The sequence below is a fragment of the Tursiops truncatus genome, chromosome 7 (assembly GCF_011762595.2).
Source record: "Tursiops truncatus isolate mTurTru1 chromosome 7, mTurTru1.mat.Y, whole genome shotgun sequence".
In the NCBI taxonomy this organism is placed as follows: Eukaryota; Metazoa; Chordata; class Mammalia; order Artiodactyla; family Delphinidae; genus Tursiops; species Tursiops truncatus.
This window is the reverse complement of record NC_047040.1, coordinates 95986187-95994579: the sequence shown is the minus strand read 5'-3', so window position 1 is coordinate 95994579 and position 8393 is coordinate 95986187. Positions and strand designations below refer to the sequence as shown.

Here is an 8393-nt window from a genome sequence, read left to right as displayed (position 1 = left end):
GAGCAAACAGGAAGCCCTCATGAGGGAGCAATTAGACCATAGCACCCTAATTTTGCATACTATTGATGGAGCATCTATCCTGTGCCAGACACTCTGAAAGCAAAGAGACAGTACAGAGGAGTGGGGAGAATGTGGACCCTGCAGCCAGACTGCCCGGGTTTGAATCCCCACTTGGGGTGATGCTCGGCCAGTGGGACCTGTATAGCCACACCAGCTTTGTTTACAGGTAGCATCCGTTCTGAGTGGGCACAGCCTTGCCTCTGATTGGCCAGTGTTTTGATCATCCTAGTTGTTACGTCTTTTGAATATCACCCATGTTGTCACTTTCTGCAGAGTTGAATTTAAGTTATTAAGCATCTGCACACCTCGATTTCCTCATCTGTAACACAGGAATAGTAACATTACTTACCTCAAGTGTTAGGATTAAAGGAGTCCACAGAAGGACTGCGCTTAGAATGGTGACTGGTGCATACATTCTCAAGAAATATTAGCTGTGATAATTCTTCTCTCCCAAAGTATGAACAGTGCCTGAGAAAAGGCCAGCTTCTCAGAGTTAAAATGTCCAGAGTGGCCTGAGTGGCTAAAAGCAGAAGCTTGCTTCTGAGAGGATTTAATTCCAGGGCTCGACACCCACCCAGCTCAGAGCAGGAAGAGGCAACCTGCTCGCTGGAGATGGCTAGCGTGGCGGGGACATGACACCATCGTCTGTCTGCAGCCAGCGCAGGGCCATTGCACACGTAGACAAACTTGCTCCCCTACAGAACGTGCAGGTCTTCTGGCCCAAATGCTGGAATAGACCCTTGGAGTCCATTCAAATGTGGAGAAATATTGAGATCCAATCAAAACCACTCCAGCCTGTTGGCTCTTATTTTTGATAGACAGGATAAGCAAACTGCCTAAATAAGAACTGGTAATAAATATTCTCTTTTCCTGTCTTTCTAATGCTTCCAAGTCAAATGGTCCGAGTCTAAATGTCTCACGGGGAATCTCTGAAGGATTTCTGAAGCGTTTATTTGGCGAATGACAAAAATTCTTTATGTTATACAGACCTTTCACGTATATGTGACACAATCCAGCTGAGAGAAAAGTAGGACAAATGGCCTTACGTTCAGCCTAGATGGTTGGAGACTGAGGCCCTGTGAGTGTAGGTGGCTTGTCCGGAGGCTTATGGACATTTGTGGTGGGGCAAAGGGCAGGAAACCATCACTCTAGAAATCTACAACCTTTCCTATTCATTGGCTAATTGGAGCCCTCTTTTGGAACACTACTCCCCAAACTCTCACCCACCTCAGCTTATTTTGAAGATGCCCACATGCACAGACACACACATACATCAATAACAACCATTTGGCTTCAGGTGAGAAATGAAGTGGCTCATCCTGGCAGAGATTGGAGACCCCTGGCCATTCACCTTCCACCACCACCTCCCTTCAGCACAAACCATTGAAAGCTGGTTCTATACATGTGCTCATGCTTTCCGGACACAAAAGAGAGAGTTAGGTACATATCTCCTGCATCCTAAAGTAGGCGTTTGAGGATGGGGCAGAATGAAATATTGTTTTATTCCTAAGTATTTTATTGTTTTGATGCGATTTTAAAAGGGATAGTTTACATTCCCTTTCTGGTATTTCGTTGTTAGTGTAAGGAAGTGCAACTGATTTCTGCATGTTAATCTTGTGTTCCGCTACCTTGCTGAATTTGTTTATCAGATCTAGTAGTTTTTGTGTGGGTTCTTTAGGGGAAATATTGTTTTAAATATTTAAAAGAACTACGTATATCCCTATAGAGAGACAGTCAACTTCATACACAAATAGCATGATATGCAAGTATTAAAATGTGAAAGAAATTGAAGTGGTAACTTGTGCCTTTTCCAGCCGACCTGGCAGGAAGTCATCACTTGCAACCATGGAGAAAAAGAACTATACAAAATAGCCTATATCATATCATAGGTACAAACATGCAGATATATTCAATATATATTTGAGATTTCCAACTACCAAAGTAATCTTCACATCCTTACAGAAGTATAATAAATAAACAAATAAAAGAAACCTTCCTTTCCACCATGAGAAACCATGAAATCAGCTGAAATGCACCCAAGTAGTTTAATCCTATAACATTCTTCTAAATTTGGGCCCAAGAGGCACTGCCACAATTTTGTTAGTCAATTAGACAACGATTTCATGAGAGGTGCCTCGTATGCATATCTATATATTTGTTCTGTACTGGAGGCAAGGAGGGAAGGACCCAAACAAGGAGACAGCACGGTGCCTCTCCAGGAGCCATCTAATCAGGCATCCTATGAAGATCCTTGTTCCTATGACGATGACACAGGAACAAGGAGTACAAAGGACAATCCATTCTTCCTTCCAAATACATCCAACTCCTTTTTGGTCTTCTGACACTAATGAGAACCCTAATGCAGACCCTCCCTCAGCCTTTCCTCCTATCCTGGCCAGCTTCCAGCCTTTCCTCTTGGGTTCCCTTGAATGGACCTTGGCCAGATTAATTTTTCTAAACCAGGCACAAGCAAACCAGTGGTAGCAGCCTAGCTTCTCAGCCACAGGGAGTCACTGCACACTCTGGCCCCTCACCAGCCATTGCTCCCGAGGCGAATCTGCCACTGCAGCCGGAACAGCTATGATGGGACCACTCTCTCCACTTTAATCCACCTAAGGAGCCCTTCCCCTCCTGCTCACCTTTTCCAAGTGCTTGGAAATCTAACTCAAATCCCATCAATTCCACAAAGTCTTCCTTGACTCCTCTAGTCTGTAGGGTTCTCCTTTTCCAAATTCTAATAGCAATAGAATTTGCTGTGGCTCTCTTTGCCACCAGGTGGAGGAAAAAAAAAATGATGCAAAAAGTGAAGCCACTGGACAGAGAGAAGCTGAGATAGAAGGGGTGTTTTATGCACAAGTCTAAGAATCTTTCCATACTTTCTGAAATTAGGCAAGGGATAAATAATTTTTTATACCCTTCCAACCAGAATGGCCAAAATAAAAACAGTTTTAAAAAAACACCAACTAACGTTGGCAAGAGTATTAAGCAAATGGAACATCATTTACTACTAATAGGGGGGTAAATTGGTCAATCACTTCGGGGAAATACTAGTAACCACTACAGTTTAGCATAAGCTTAATCCATGAGCCAGCAATTCCAACAAAATAAGTGCACATATGCACCAAGAGAGAGGCACTGGAATGTGCACAGCTGCACTAATTGTAATAGCCAAATACTAGAAACAACCCAATTGTTCATCAACCGCAGAAGGAACAAATAACGTCAATGAATAAATACAGTGACAAAATACAGCAAGGTAAATGAGTAAACTCAGCCACATACAACAACACAGATAAATCCCACAAAGACAGTTGAATGAAAGACGCCAATCACAAAAGAAACAAGGTAATGGTTAGAAAGGAACACAAAGAGTTTTCTGAGATTCCGGTAACATTCTGTTAAATGATGTGGTTACATGGATGTGTTTATTTTGTGGAAATCGATCAAGCTGTACACTTCTGATAAGTGCAATTTCTCTTATACATGTTATACATAAATTATATTTAAAGTGTGTGTGTGTATGTGTGTAAAAGGGAGACAGACAGAGCTGCTCCTGACTGGAGAACAGGAAGGGAAGGAAATAGCCCAGAGACCATAAATAATATCTGTAAGCACTAAGGGCTAGCTTCACGGTGTGGGAGCTTTGCAGTTGCACCAGGCCTTGTATAGACAGGGTCCCAAACTTGAATCAATGCTATGCTGTCACTGGCTTACAATTCTTAATAACTTTTGAAACAAGGACCTGCATTTTCCCTTCAGCCTAGGCTCTGCAAATTATGTAGCCAATGCTGAGTACAGGTTTATTGTCAGCTCCCAGTATCCAGAATCCAGAATTCCTCTAGTAGATCTGAGAGAAATTCACTGAATTGAATAGACTCAACCTCGGAAGCACTTTTGGATGCCTTTTCAAGGAAACTGGAACTGGAGCCACCTTCCTTACTATAAAGTCCTAGAGAAGCCAGTTGATTTCAAAGCCCACAGTAGGTCTAAAAGGGATGGGGAAGGGAGGGGTAGAAGAAGCTGCTACCCTCTGAGTCCTGAGTTAGTTCCTAAATGAATCAGGAAAACCACTTGGTTCAGAGGAGGGTATTATTTCCTCATGCAGCTGGTACCTCATCCCATTAAGGACCAGATTGATGAGTTTGAGAACCACTGGGCCTGCTTGTCTCAGCCCCCCTTCTCTCCTCCAGGGAATGAGCTGCCCTTGGGGATCAGGCGGTTTCTGGAACTACTCCAGAGCATGGGCTTTCCAGCATGTGTGTGGCAGGGTACGAGCATACCTAGTTCTGGAGGCATTAACAGACCAAAGCTGTGCCCTGCATCCTGGCTTCTTTCTGCCTCCCCTTTATCTTCCTTCTCAAATCATTCAGAACCTGGGCAGGGAACAGGGGAGCCGACCAGGTTTCGAACCTTCTAGAAAATAACTGTGCTTTGCCTTCTCTTTAAAACATGGCAGTAGAATGCTTGTGCAAGAGCCACCTACGAAGTGTTCCCTGGCCGCATCCACACTATAGAGGCCAGGCCCCCCAGCTGGCCTTTGTGTGCTTGGCTTTTAGGCAGCAGGCCCTGCATCTCAGATAAAACAAGCTTCTCCTCCCTCCGGAGACTGATGAGCTTCTCCCCGTCTTCTTCCCTCCCTCCCGCTGCTGGGTGCCTGTGGAGAGAGGAATCCAGGCCGCTGTCACCGGGCAGCCAGGCCACCAAAACTACTGGCTCTGCTTCAGGCCTGGGCGTCCAAATAGGTGGGCTTGTCACCCCGAAATCATTTTCTGCTGAATTAAATCCAATTCCACACCCTGGGTTCTACAGCTGATACCACAGCCTGCCCATCGTCTCCATTTTCTGCCTCAATTTTGCTCACAGTTAATCTGCTGAAATCCCAGGAGATTTTCAGGGGTTATTTCACATGAAAGGAAGAGCTCTCTGATTTTTAACTGAGAATAGATAAAATTGCCAGGGTACCCCTCAGGCAAACAACCGCTCCTGCTGACTCCAGGTAAGCAGTCTGGTGGTGGCACTCAATTTCAGTTAGCCCCAAGGACACCTTTTCTTCTCATGTGACAGTAGCAATAATAACTTTTTTTCTTTATCTGCTGTCAACCTACAGAGTTCCAATTTTTTGCGACTCATCTTTGGAGAAACCGTCTCTTGGTGGCTCATTCTATCCATAGGATCTTTCACTTGAATAATTTCACAGCACCTGCATTTATTCATTCATTTATTCATCCATTATCTGCTTATTCTGCAACATAGAACTAAGTGGACATTTATTCCCCTTACCCTACTATCCCTTCACATTCTTTTCTTTCTGCTCATCAATGCCTGGTTCATGGTATCCTTCCAAAGATGTCTTCCTTGCTTAAGTCCATCCTACTCTGACCAGAGTCCTCTGATCTTATCTCTTTCTTCTGTGTCCACTCAGTGTTAACTGCTAAGTCTGACCCAAACTTCCCAATACGAACTCTCATAGCTCCCCATACATCTTTCTTAAAGCGAGGAAAGTCTGATGATTTTCAAATGAGGAGGAATATTGGCAGCGAGTCAGAGTCTAAAGGGAGGGTCCTTAAAGGTCCTTTGTATTTTATAAAAAGCATGTCCAATATTATACTGTATTTCAAATAATAAATACTTGTGTCAATTTTTAATATAAACTACATGAAGTATATCTCAATGAAATATCCCTGATCTGGGGGAATACAATGAAAATATAGTGATTCTCAATGGGGACTTGTCCCTGTAGGGAATGATCAGACCCTGAGCCAGGAGAAGGCAAGGTTTTTCTGTCAATCTTCCCTAGAAGTACCAGATTCATCTCTAGCCCTAGAACAAGGGACATGTTTCATAAGCCTTTGTTCAAACTCTTTTCCCTACCTGGAGTGCCCGTCCCTCCTCTCTATGAAACCCCTTCTATACTTAATGAGCTATTACAAATATCACTTCATACTCTAAGCCTTTCTTGGTTCTACCAAGTGGTCTTTCCTTCTTCTGGAGGCCCTGTAAGGGGCCTTATCTATGGCACTAATTGCAGTGTGGCAAATACAATATTAACACATTGTTATCCACCCATCCTCCTGACAGTAAGCTCCCTGAGGATAGGAATCATGCACAGTATGATTTTTTTTTTTCCAGGAGAGGGTGAGTTTTATTTTGTCTTGTCTGGATAGAGATTTGATTTGCTCTCGAATGTTCCAGGGTGGTGAGAGACTAGGAGAAAGCACAGAATGCAGAGGTCTATTCGGTGTAATCTTCTCCCTCATTTTCACCTTCACCATCAATGCCAAGAGCAGCATACTTGCTTGCAGAACTGAATTTAGAGGCTGGATTTTCTTCAGCTTTCTTTGGCTCAGGTGCAGACATGGAGTCTTGATGCTTTTTGCCATCTTTCCTGTCTGCCTCCTTCCAGTGGTCTTTGTTCCCTCCATCTCCTGGACCATGGCTGGAATTTCCACTTTGGCTTTTTGGGGCACTCACCCCATCTACTTTATTTTCATCTGCTTTCCTTACTGGTCCTTCCTCAGATGGTTGAGCTGAAGCTACTTTCCCTCCACCACTCCCTCCACGGGACTGCTGCTCTGTGTCTGAGCTCTGAGATCGATCAGGAGGCTTAGAACTTCGTTTCACACAAGCATTCTCCTTTGGTGGAGGGGTTGGCATTACCTTTCGAGGCTGTTCAGGTTTGGGAGGCTTAGAAGCTGGAGACTGACAGTCTTCCTCTTTATTGGGTGTTTCATAGTCTAGCGACTTCTCACTCTCTCTCCTTCATGCATCCTGGTCTGACTTACTTCTTCCAGATGTGGCTGAGGTCCCAGTCTGTGATGACTCATTTTCTGCCCTCGGCCATTCCCGTTCCTGAGTTTCTTCACTTCGCCAGCTTGGGTGTCTCTCCCGAAGCTGTCGTTCTAGTTTTGGCTCATCCAGCTGACGCTGCAGTTTCTCCTGTTCCTTCTGTAGCAGCTCTTCTACTTCTCGTTCTCTAGCAGCTGTGTCAACAGGCTTTGCTCCTCCAAAGATAGAGGCTGCTTGACTGGACTGGGAGGTGCTAGCAGAGGAATCATCTTCCTTAGGAGTACTCCGAGGCTTTAGGTTCAGTTTGGGTCTTTGCGAGGGACCTCTATCATCACGCCTATAATCACCCCGAGAGTAATCATCTTTGGAGCTCCATGACCGGTCATCTTGTCATCATATCTGTCTTCATAGGGTCCCTGCCTCCTCTGTAGTGGTCATCCCTACGGTACCCACTACCAAATGCTCTTCTGCCACTGCCTATCCTGGAATAGTGGCCTCTATCATGGTCTCTGCTGCCTCGGTCATCATAGCCATCTCGGCCCCCGTATCGATCCATGTCCCGGCGTGGGCCATCACGGTAACTGTCCCGATACCCATCACGATATCGGTCTGAATCATAACGATCTCCATACTTGTCTCCAAAGCTATCATCACCTCTTCTAGGTGGGTAGTCATCAAAGCTGTCTGTAGCAGGACGGGCCCCCCAGTCTGTATCTGTTTTGTCAGAATCCCGATTTCTATCTCTGCCAAAAGAACGATCATCCTGTCTTTATCCTGTGCTTGATCAGCAACGTCCACTCGAATTCTCCTGTTACCTAGAGACTCTTCATTGAGGCTCGGGGCATTGAGCAAGGAATCCAGGTCCTCAAACTCAGCATTACCAAAACCTTTCAACCTCTCAGGATTGCTGGGTTCACATTATAAACGCACCGCGCTCATATTTAAACCTCTGAAGGAATTCTAAAGAATCCCTTGATGATGTCTTCTATCACATCACAGGGCAGGTTCCCTAGAAAAGCAGTGTAGTGTGGCGATTTGGGAAGACAGCTCCAGTGGATATTGGGTTCCCGAGCAGCCCGTGGAGCAGTGGGCAGGATGGAATGGTCGACTGGAGGTGCCCCATGCACATCATCATCATTACTATGCCAAGTGGTTGAAACATCTCCTTCTAGGTCATCTGTTTCATCAGCCCAGCTGACTGGTTTGGGGACGTAGGTGTTTCCTCCAGCAGTCCCTCCAACCTCAGCCAGGAGGTCTGTTAGGGAGATAGTCTTCCCCTTCCTATTCTTCATTTTTGCTGAGGCCGCCATGTTGGGAGAGGGAGAGAGAACGCAAAGGCCACAGTATGATTTTTATTCCAGAACCCTAAGGTACATCAAATATCACTTCATTCTTTCTCTAAACCAAATTAACTTAGTTCTAAGCTCTATTACCTAGCTGGAGAAACATTACATTTCAGCCTTTGGTGAGCTTCCTTCTCCCATCTGCCGTCCTACCATCACCATGAGACTATACAACATTGAGTATACAGGGGAGCATATTACATG

General features: G+C 44.9%; 1 pseudogene; it reads right to left on the bottom strand.

The window, feature by feature from the left end:
• Positions 1-6174: 6174 nt before the first annotated feature.
• On the bottom strand, positions 6175-8156 carry LOC101316386 (eukaryotic translation initiation factor 4B pseudogene; annotated as a pseudogene).
• Between the last annotated feature and the right edge of the window lie 237 nt (positions 8157-8393).